The sequence below is a fragment of the Telopea speciosissima genome, chromosome 4, assembly GCF_018873765.1.
Source record: "Telopea speciosissima isolate NSW1024214 ecotype Mountain lineage chromosome 4, Tspe_v1, whole genome shotgun sequence".
NCBI classification, from domain to species: Eukaryota; Viridiplantae; Streptophyta; class Magnoliopsida; order Proteales; family Proteaceae; genus Telopea; species Telopea speciosissima.
Window position 1 is genome coordinate 31832029 of NC_057919.1, and position 12249 is coordinate 31844277.

Sequence of the window (12249 nt, forward strand, 5' to 3'; positions counted from 1 at the left end):
TCCCTGTTTCCCTCTCATGCAGGATTGTGACAAGTGGGTGAGTTGTTTTTCCATGTTATTGTGGCTTGTCATGAGAAGAGCTATCTTGTTGTCCATCTCATTCAGTCTTGTTGCCTCTCCTATATTAGTAAACCCTGGGGTTGCTTGATAAGGTGCAAGGAGAGGAGGTCTAGCAGAATTAATAGAAGGTCCTGGATGAGGACGAGAGGGAAAGGGGTTAGGAGACATTCCTTGGCTTTGTGGTGCATAGTTGGTCCTTTGGGCACCAACCTGGCCTTGATGGTTAAAGTTGGATGGGCCTGCTTGGTTCCCTTGATTCCATGAGAAATTGGGGTGATTTCTCCATCCTGGATTGTAAGTATTGCTATATGGGTTATTTTGGTAGAGAGCACTTACATTCTCGGTCTTGGAATTGCCCACCAAGGTGTTGGGGCATTCCTCGAAAGGTGTCCGGGGTTTGGCACCAAGCGCATACCGACACATGGTTGACCTGGTTGACCGGATTAAGCTGGTATAGACTCTTTAAGAACTATGGACTCCAACCGTTTTATGAGACTATCAAGTTTGGCCTCCTTGGCTGGCATACCCTCAATGAGATACCCCTTAGTGGTCCTTTCGGCCTCTTGGGAAGATTCCCATTCCCTAGTCTTATCGACCAAGTTGGTTAAGAATGTCCATGCATCATTCTCCTCGAGAAAAAGAAGTAAAGCCTGCTTGGACACATAGACTCTACAAGTTGCTTGATCGATAATCAATACCCTCATAAATAATTTGGCATAGCTGCCACAAGTCAAAACCATGGTGAGGGCATTCTAAGAGGAGGTCCTTGAATCTTTCTATGAATTTAGAAAAGGACTCATGTGGTTTCTGCCTGAACTGGAGGATGTCACTTTTAAGCTTATTGGTCTTGTGAAGAGGGAAGAATTTTCTCAAAAAGACAATGGTGAACTCATCCCATGTATTAATGGAGTTTGTTGGCAGTCCATAGAGCCACTTCTTGGCCTGGTCTTTCAGGGCAAAGGGTATAAACCTAAGCCTAACTGCATCATCAGTCAAATTCTGGACCTTAATTAGAACACAGACCTCCTCAAATTCCCTAAGGAAGAGATATGCATCCTCATTAGCCATCCCATGGAAATGGGGTAGCATCTTGATGAAGTTGGTCTTGAGTTCATAGTTATTTCTGTAACAACAGAGCGAGACTAATGCATGAGGCTGTGCAGCCCTGGTGGGGTAAAACCTATCCTTAAGAGTCTTGGGTTGTTGGTCACCCATGGTCAAAGGTGGTAGAGAAGGTGGTCTTCTAATAAGACGATTACTTGAATCACGAGTCCACACCTTAGCCACCTAAATAGATATGAGGTCTCCTTTAGAAAAATTAAAGAAAAATAAAACACTTAAAAAAAAAGAAACTAGAAACAAGAGGGACCCCAAGGTAGATAGTGCATCTCTATCCCTCAAAAATCGAAACAATGGTTCAAAATTTGTAAGGATGCCATATAGGTTGGCAAAGGGAACCCGTATAGTCTTCTATAGCCACCTACGTGCGACTCCAATATGGATTACGATGTAGAATGGAGGTCTACTATACGTTTATGTTTCCAACACTCTCACTATGTCGCTTTCCTGTTATCAAGAGTGGTCACCTCCAAAGATAAGTCACATGTCAATCCACCCAACCAAGTCAAGATGTAGCGTCATAGGTAACTTAATCCTATGAGGGACACCAAAAGATGGAGGGTTGAAGCATATGAAGGACTTTAGATTGGACGCACACTATTTGAAACAGAAGAGAAACAAGAAGAGGTTTTCAAAAATTGATTTTTTTTTTTTTTTTTCAAAAAAAAAGAAGACAAAATAATAAACTAAAACACTTCGAACTACTTAAAAATCAGATAAATAAAATGGACAATAATCTCCCCGGCAACGGCGCCAAAAACTTGTTTGAGTTAAAATAAAACCGCAAGCGTACGGGTCAATCGTAGCTACGGGTCGAACACGAGGAGATATACGCCACTCTATTTAACTAACTTAAAAGTAATGCAAAATGAACCAAATTAAAGTGTTAAATTAAACTAATTAAACTAACGAAAATCAATGCATCCTAACTCATAAGCATCTAACAAAATTAAGGGATTAAATCGGCGTCCTAACACATGAGCATCTAATCTATCAAACTAAAGCGAATTGAAAGGAATAAAAATGCAGCCACACATACTAACCACATAAAAAGAAATAAGGGAATAAAAATGCATCCATAAACCACAATCATATAAAATTAAAATAAAAGAAATAGAGGGGGAAGAAGAAGAAGATAGAGAGAGATAGAGGAGATGGAGAATGAGATTGAGAGTTTAGATAGTAAAACCTGGATGTGCTTGCATGAATGTAAATGAAAAGCTTGAATACTTGCATAAACTTACCATGGCCTCCTCTTCTAAATCTTCAAGTCTTGTCATCAACTTAAGAACTTAGACTAGAAGGCTTAAAACCTAAACTAGAATTAAGAAATTACAACCCAATTGAAGACTTAAATTAAAATTAAAGCATAAACTAAACCTATTATAAGCATTAACTAAAAATTATAAAAACAAACTAGAACTTAGAAAAGCCAAAAATCACAAATTAGAAGGAGAAGAAGAGAAGAAATTTCACTTAGTGAATGAGCAAATTTTACAAGAGAGGTAGGGGGTATTTATAGGTGGAAGAGAGGAGAGAGAGAGAAGATGGAAGTGTAGGAGAAATATTCCTAAGAAAAGAGAATATTCTCTTCTCTTTCCTCTTTTACAATGCCTTGAATCCTAAGAAAAAGAAAAAATAGAAAGAAGAAGAAGAGAAGATTGTTTACATGTAGGCGTATTTCAGAAAAATAAACTTGATTTTAACAAGTCTTCCTTTTCTTTGTAGATATTTTCTCCAAGCAATAAAATCAAAGCATCTTTGATTTTTCAACCTTCCATAGATGAGAAAATATAAATCTATCCCAAGTAGAATTTCGAAGTGCCCTTGAGAAGTTGGAGAGAGAGAGAGTAAGGGTGATGACTAGGATTCCTTGAGAATAAATAAAATACCCATTCTGTCCTTCAGAAAACGTGGAGCATGAGGTGCTTATATAGGTCTCACCATTGTGTTCCTTGCGAAAAATCACACAAAATAGACCCAAATTTCATCCAATTCGGAGTTGGGGAGCCCAAGATATCTCAAGTTGAAGTTGGACTGTCCAGAGCCTTCCAAATGGAATCTTTTGGGTACAGTAAAGTAACTTCTGATAATTTCATTAAGGCCCCTAAAATCCAAACTTCCATTTCACTTTGTCCCCATCCGACTGTCAATAATTATAAATAAACCCCTGTAGACCATTTTCACGCGTCGTTATGGAAACGGCCGTAACTTCTTCGTTTCAACTCGGAATTAAGTGTCGTTTGAACCATTGCGAAGCTGACTCGATGGGCTATGCATCCATTTACACTTCTAAAAAGCTTTAAAACATCTCCTTAGTATCATCTCCTTCATTTTCACAAGAATTCACCTAAACCCTGAAAAGCACAAGAAAGCACCGAGTAACTCTGTCCAATGTGGTAAAATGTATAATTTATGCCCTAAAATTTCACACATAAATGTGCTCATCACTCGCTATTGGTATAAGTGACTCATCTTCCTACCAGGAAGCTTTAAATGATGAGTAAAGTGATAAATGGATGACGGCTATGATGGATTAAATAGAGTTTCTATAAAAGAACAAGAACTGTGAGATTGTGAAAAAACCCAAGGAAAGAAAAATAATTAGATGTAAATGGATCTTTTGTAAGAAAGAGGTAGCCTCGAAAGAGAAGCATGGAATAGATAAGGCAAAACTTATAGCTAAGGGTTATGCAAATAAGAAGATAGATTATAATAAAATATTCTCTCTGGTGGTGAAACATACTTTGATTCAAGTACTATTTGCTTTGGTAGTTTGATTTGGAGCTGGAACAACTTAATGTGAAAATGATGTTTCTTCATTGTGACTTGAAGCAACATATTTACATGGAGTAGCCTGAAGGTTTCAAGGTACATGGAAAAGAAGATCATGTTTGTCTATAGGTGCAGGTGCAGGTGCCAGTCCCATTAAAATTAGAAATTTCTCTGATAGTGCAAAGTCGTAGTTCAGGCTGCAACAGGGTCAGGTTGGGGCGGGCCTTTCAACCCTGACCCGCCCTCAGGGCGGGGGGAGGGGGAGAAGGGAGATGCATGGGCTAGTCAGGCTAGGAAAATAAAATAAAAAAGGGAAGAAGAAAGGGTCGGGTTGGGTCAGGCAAGACTAGGCTCAACCCGAGTCCTTAACCTTGACCTGGGGCTAAAATTTCCAACCCTGACTCACCTTTAAGACCAAGGTATCTAAGCTCAGAGCGGGATCAAGGCGTCAGGGACCAAACTTGCATCTCTAGCTGTAGTAATAGTACACTCCCAGGTCAGCCACATAAAATAAAGTCCCCAAAAATAAAAATTAGTAGTTCATCTCTCCAAGTTTGATGGATTCTCATGGGAAAGGAGCCATATTTGACTCCTATAACTTTTTTGTTTTTTTATTGGTAGAAATTTGACTGCTATAACGTGTGAGTATACAAGTGGCGAATGGCATTGTGAGTCTATCTTGACCCTTCTTGGTTAGCCAATCTTGACTGCACTATGGTCCACACGCATGATAAAGACTTTGTTTTCACCACAAAAAAAAAATTTGTTAAAGACTTTGTTCAATATTAATACCCTTTTCTAGCTGTAAAGTAAATTCAATTCGTATGGAAGCAGTATTTAATTAGTGGAGTCCCACTATGGATTAATAAAACTTTCTGCCTATTAAGGAAGGGAAATGTCCATTAATGTCTCAAACTTAGTTCTCACTATATCATCTATACCAATCATAGTTTTTTCAGAATTGGATAGACTTTACCTCATTTAAGTTGATTTGTTGTTGGATATTTAATGTTTGGAAGAAATTATTTGGCTTTGACCCCAAGTCGTTCTTCATCTATCAAAACAAAAAAAACAAAAATTAGTCTTTGAATACGACTACGACGATGCCGGTCAATTGGCCGGTCGAGTAATGGTTCAACACTGAACTACTGAGATCGTAGATAAATGTGATTAGGTATTGGGATCCCTTATCATGGGAGGAAACATAAGACTTATTAGTTAATTTGGGGTTTGAAAATAAAGAAGAAAAAAAATAAAATAAAATAAAATACTCTCGTGGTTGCTATTGGTGAATTAGTTTTGCATTTATTACTTTCTCTTTTATACTAAGGGTTATCCATACTTTAGCAGATGTCTTGGTTAGGAATGCTCTGCCTCTTGTATGTGAGACAGTTTGGTCACATTTCATTCTTTGGTTTGATGATCTCGGTATAAGTGATGTCATTGGTTGTACACATTTTGGAAATCAGTATTCTCTTTATCCAAAAACAAAAAGTTTTGTTTTAATTTAATATTGTCTCATATTTAGACTAAGAAAAAAGAACTTTGTCCGGGAATGTAGTCTACACTAACACTCCCATGAGTCTATCTCTTTCCTCTCCATATGAAAAGACACTTAAACTTCTTTGTTTTGAAGAGGAGAGAGATAGACACATGGGAGTGCTAGCGTAGGCCACACTCCCAGACAAAAAACTTCTTCCCTTTCGAATATATCTATGATTTTGAGAGATGAGTAACCTGTGCAACCGATTACACGTCTAGAGACTTGTATTGTAATATATGTGTAGAAAAAGTAACTATTTGTTGTATGGCCAAATGTTCTCTGTGTAGGAGCACAAGCTGAGCCCATACACATGGTGGTGGGCAAAATGATCACCCTGCCCCCCTGAATGGCAAGAATACCGAACCCATGTGTCTGGACGGAAACTGCACTCTAGCTTAGAGAAATAATATATAGTTACAGTTATAGCAAAAAGAGAAAAGGAACGCCACCCAGTTGTACTTTTGGGAGTGTACCTGCACCCAGACATAGCCGGGCGTGAAATGACTTGTCGGTATCCATGGAAAGACAAAGGTGTGCCGGTCATTTCATTCCCGATTGTGTCTAGGTGCAGGTACAAGCCTAGACAAACGATCGGATGGCGTTTTATCTCCCTATAAAAAAAAAATAGTTAAAATTGAAAGTGTGGAAAAGAAATGCGTCGCCACCTTCCTTCCTCTTACGTTGGGTACTTTTTTTCGATGGTAGGTGCAATCAATTATTCGTTTGCTGGAAATCATTTTGTTGAATGGAATAATGGATTGGGAATGCAACAAAAAAAATTAAAATTTAATTCTTCTAATTCCATTATACCTCACGTCGGTGTTGGTATAGAATGTTTAAAAAACCTTTTTTATTTTTATAAAAGGAGATCGAGAATAAACCAATTGCACAATACTTCCAAGGGGACTTGGCCTTCTTTTCATAATCCAGCAACGCAAGGGATCATTGATCTTGCACGTTCTTCAAAGAAGACAATCTTCTTCTTTACTCCAGCGGATCACAAGCCCAAATCCTATTATTCGTAAGAGAAGAGAGGATTTAAAAAACTAGGGAGAAAATTCCAAATTTTCATGTGAGTGAGAGAGTAAAGAGAGAATTGAGAGAGAAGATTAGAGAATTCGGTATAGGGAGAGGGCTGGAGTGATGGGCAACCAACCCTCCTCCCCTTACCTCCCTATTTATTGGAAATTACAAATTTGGTAGCCATATCTTTCTGGCTCCAAGTGGTCCCAAGTTGGGCTCTCTAGGGTCTTATGGTTCGACTGCCTTTTCAGCGACTTCTGGGATTGATTTTGGAAGATCTGATCGTCCGATTTTTATGATATTTATATTATTAGAAATCATTTTGAATGTAATAAATAATAACATAAATATCAACCATGGATTTGGTAGGGAACACAACTTGATCTGTGTTCGAAGTGGGGGATCCCCAGTGTGATCACCTTTTCAGTAAAATTCCGGGAGTAATTCTAGGAGATCCAACCATCAGATGTTGATGATCCACAAGTTTTCGGAAATAGTTTTAAATAAATAAATGTAAAAATAACCATCATATATTTTTAATGAAACACAGTCTCTATCCCAAGGCAGGCAGGGCCCACAAAATTAGTATTTAATGAAATGATGTTGACAATGTCTAATGTACACCAAATTTTAAGACATACATTAATATCATGTAAATATGTTATCTGGAAAAATATCAAGCCTTTTTGGCAGTGTTTCCATTAAAGTCCACTTAAGAGACAAAATGATAATTTTTCACAATGGGACTATTTTGGACTCCAATTGTTGGTAGTAAAAAGGGATGAACATTGGGGAAACAAAATCCCATGTCTACAATTGACCACATGCTAAGGTTGAGAATTAAATTAAACCATATACCTGCCAAGGATTTAAGTATATTCCATTGTATTTTCAGCCATCTATTTCTTCTAAGAAAAGTTTCATCTTTATTGTACCACATTACAAACTCCTTCTCAATGAAACTTTGCTAATATATATTTGTGTTGTTATGAATACACACAAAATGGATGCTTACAAGAGAGGGAGGAAGATGTGAGAGTGGAGAATACATGAGTCGATTCCTGACCTCCCTTGGACACTGCAACAACTTCCAAGGATACCAGCAAAACTGTACTAGCATCCGATTTTCCTTGAAAAAAATGTTCTAATAAGTTATGAGGATCTAGTAAGGGTGTCAAATTGAAACCAAAATCGAAAACCGAAATCAGATTTGGACCGAATAACTAGAACCGAACCGAAGTGAATAGAATTTGGTTACAATCTAGAATTGAAGAGAATAGATCCGAGGTAGAACTTGGTTAGTTTCCAAAACCAATATAGGAATTGGCGATTAGAACCTGATACATCCAATATTCATCGGGCCAATCAACGGCCGCCACATGTCACAGGCAACCCGCGCGGCCACCACTCGGGCGCAGCCTCACCTAGGGGCGGCCACACACCCAGGCGCGGCCTCACCCAAGCACGGCCTCACCCAGGCGCCACCACCACTCGGGCGCGGCCTCACCTAGGCGCGGCCACACACCCAGGCGCGGCCTCACCCAGGAACGGCCTGCACCCAGCGCGGCCACCACTCGGGTCGGCCGCACCCAGCACAGCATCGTGGGCACAAACGTGAGGTGGGGGCTACTCACCTATGACCCGATCGTATCGCTACGGACTCATGTCACCACCAGGACTCTAGGCCACCGCTTAGAAGTCACGTCACCCAGACGGATTCAAGCACCAAGGGCGTTATCACCACACACGGGTATCTATCCACCAAGGATCTTGATACCACTAAGACACTCCCTCCGCGGGAGATGATCAATCGAGATAGAGCCCCATTACCCAAGGTCTCTATCCACTCAACAGCACAATCGCCATCAAAGCGGACTCTCCACACCGCCATACGCTACTATAAAAGGCAAGGTACACAACCCCATCGGGGGACATCTAAACTCATCTTGAATAATCACTATTTATCTATTTGAGCCAAGAGATCTAACTTTGGCATCGGAGAGCCCCAAGCCGGAACCACACCGGTTCTCTCTGTTGACCCTTTGGTCCACTTGTAGGTACGGCACTCGCAGGACTGCTCGACGATTTCTTGACGCAACAAAACCAAAACTGAACCGAATTTGGGTACTAATATATTACAGTACATTAATATAATATAATACTTCTTACCAAAAAAATATATAATAGAATACTAATATATATATAGTATTAATATTAGATTTTATAATACTATTTTTTTTTGCTAAAGATCAACAAAGTATGAATTAATATAAAAAATTGTGGAGTTACATAAAAGAAGACTAGAAAGCTACCAAAATGCCTTCACCCAGATCCGATCATTCACCTACGGCAATGCTATCAGCAAAAGGCTTGACCCAAAAAAAAAAAAACACACATACACTAAATGGAATAAATCCCAAAGACTCAAAAGAGCGAATTATGTAAATCTGTAATAAGGGCGGCCAAACGCATCCCACGAGACATCTTGAGAAATGAAGGTAGGGGTACCTTGCCAAACATTAGAAGTTTTTCTTTTACCCGCATGATTTGCTAAAGCGTCGGCTACCACGTTAGTTTCCCTGTAGCAATGGGTGATTCTCCACTAAATAGAATCAAGGTAAGGAGAAATTGATCACCAAATCTGCTATATTATAGTATAATATAATGTAAACAATGTATAGTAACCAAATCGGAACCGTATAGGTTCAGTACAAGTACCAAATTTCATAATCAAAGCGGGGCTTGGTCCGAATCTAGATCACACTAATACTCCTTGGAACCAAATTGAATACCTGGTTCTGGACCGATTTACCCCCTTAGGATCTAGTTATTAAAGTAGAGTCCATCTAAACTTGGGTCCACTGTACAAGTTGTAGGGTAGTTTCTGCAATTATTAGGTAATTTCATAACTACCCATTTCTCAACCGTCATTCGGTCACACACATATAGTCAATTTCTGACCGTTCATCGGTCACACACAATTTGCCAATTACTGATAGTCAATTGCAATATTTCAATCACTGACCGTTCGTTGGTCACACACAATCGTCAATTACTGATTATTTATCGATCACTCACAATATTTTAATCACTGACCGTTCGTCAGTCATTAACCGTTTATCGGTCACTATCACTGACCGTTTTCTTTTCTAATCATTGACTGACAAGTTAGTCTTGACTGAAATAGATATCGGTCTATTTCTCTACTGATCAAAATAGAGCGAAAAATAGGATGTAAACACAAGCAAAATCCTAGCCCTTGTTTGGATGGCTTGTGGTAATTATAAGAGGCAAGTCCAAGTTCTAATTCTTTTTACATTAAACTCAAGGACTCTTTTTACCAACAAAAAATAAATAAAAAAAAGCCTCAAGGACTTCGCTCGAGTAACACCAGCAGGGCAATGCAAATATTATCGTAAGGCAAGGGCTTTGATGCTTGGTTGCATGACTTTTCTTTAATTGTTTGAACAAAACAAAAGGAATGAGGTTTCTCTAAGCAAGCGGCAATACGGCATAGAGGAACATAGCGATAAAATAGTATCGTATATTAGAGGGTAGTGAGATTATTTTTTGTGTTGGGGGTACAATGTTTTGGATTCCGTTGCTTGTTTTGTAGGTATTTCGATAAAATTTCTATATAGGGTTTTGTTATAATGTGTAGCTAGGGGTCTTTCTCTATAATGAAATCTGAGAGAGGTATGAGGACGAGCGACTGTAACGCTATTCTCCATTGATAGTGAAACAATTATCATCTTATCGTGGACATAAGCAATCTTATCAAGGCTCAAGCCACGAAAATCCATATATTTATTGGGTACGTGATTATTGTTAGTGGTATCCATTCTTTTCTTCGTCGTGTTAGATTTTATTTTTAACATTCATGTGAAAGAAAAATATAAACACAAAACGGTCAGCATACCCTACCACAACGGCTAGACAACTTTTCTTCAAATAAAAAATTCGTTAAATGGGGAGAACATTTAAAGCATGAGGACAACATTTTGCTGAACAAAAGTCGCCACTAATAGAAAACAGAGTCATCTTTGGTTGCTGGCCGTTGCTTCCGGGAGGTAACACCCTTAATTTATTTACTTATTAATGCCTTTTTTTTTTTATTAAAAAATAGTCAGAGAATATTGGAACCAACAAGCATGGAATTACCCATTGTTGAAGTTTCCACTTTACCCTTTTCTAGAAGGGGACAAGACATTGTTTTTTAGCCAACGCACTAAACCCTTTTCTAGAAGTGACAAAACAGGTTTTTTAGCCGACGAAATGGGAAGCACAAGTGCACAACCCAAACGTCAACAACTTATAGTCTTTCAAGTTCAAGGACTTTAATAGAGAATGCCATTTCAATAGCTTTAATTCTATATTTATTCTACCAAAAAAAAATAATTCTATATTTATTAATTTTATTCATACTTTTTTTAAATTTTACTTCTTTTTTTATTCCTAGGGCAATCTTTCACTTTTTCCTTATCTCTTGACTTATTAAAATTTTTAGATTCCCCTTAATGACATTTTCATTATTTTTTTTAACTTTAGTTTTAAATTTACAACATATTAATAAACTAATTAATCATATAGTACATAATAATTAATGCTATATTATCCCTTTAATACTTATATTTAACTCTTTAAAAACTATCATTAATTGTCCATTAATATAATAAGGAATTTTAGTGAAATGTTTCATTGAGGGTGTGGACATAAAACAAATTAACTAAAATCAGTAAAGGAATAATATAATATTAATAATTACGTAATACATTGTTACGTCATCTTGCTTGAAGCATACTTTAAAGGTAGATTTAAAAGTGAAGTAAAAAAAAAAAATTAGTTAAAATGTACTTTGAAGAATAATTTTAAAAACCAAGGGACAAGAGATTTTTTTTTTGTTTTGGTGTGTGGAAAAACCCTCCTCAATGAAGAGGGGAAGAATTTATTAAGGCTCTCTTTGTTGTAGTTTAAATTTATGGTATCTGACACATAAACATAAATAGATATGTTTGGTATGATTTATGACCCCTATTTCTCATTAAAAATCAATATAAGCATAAATTCATTAAACAACATAGTTGTTTATGATTTATCACCATAAACTATTAATGTTTGTTCATGCGGGTACATTAATGAACATGTGTAGAATTATTATTTAAGTGGAGGTAAATTGGTAAAATTAACGAAAATTATAGCAAAGCCTCTCTTTCTCTCTCCATCCCCCTTGCCCTGACCATAATACATAATATATTCTTCACTTAAGCATATCAAACCTATTTTTCATTATATAATCTAGTATTTCTAGCATTAATTATTGGCTCTCATTGGCATAATTTATATTTATATTTATGACCTATTTATAAATAATTAATTATGATAATAGGTTATGGGCTATAAACAATAATCTTTGGTTACTATTAGATATAATAGATTATATAATGACAAATAGGTTTGGTATGCTTAAGTGAATAATATATTATGTATTATGATGGGGGTGGGGTGGGGTTGGAGAGAGAGAGGGAGGGCAAAAGAGAGGTTTTGTTCTAATTTTCATTAATTTGACCAATTTATCCTCACTTAAATAGAAATTCTGAACATGTTCATTAATGATACCCGCATAAACAAACATTAACTGTTTATGGTGATAAATCATAAATAACTCTCGAGCTATTTATGAATTTATGCTTATATTGATTTATTTTAATAAAAAATAGGGATTTCAAATC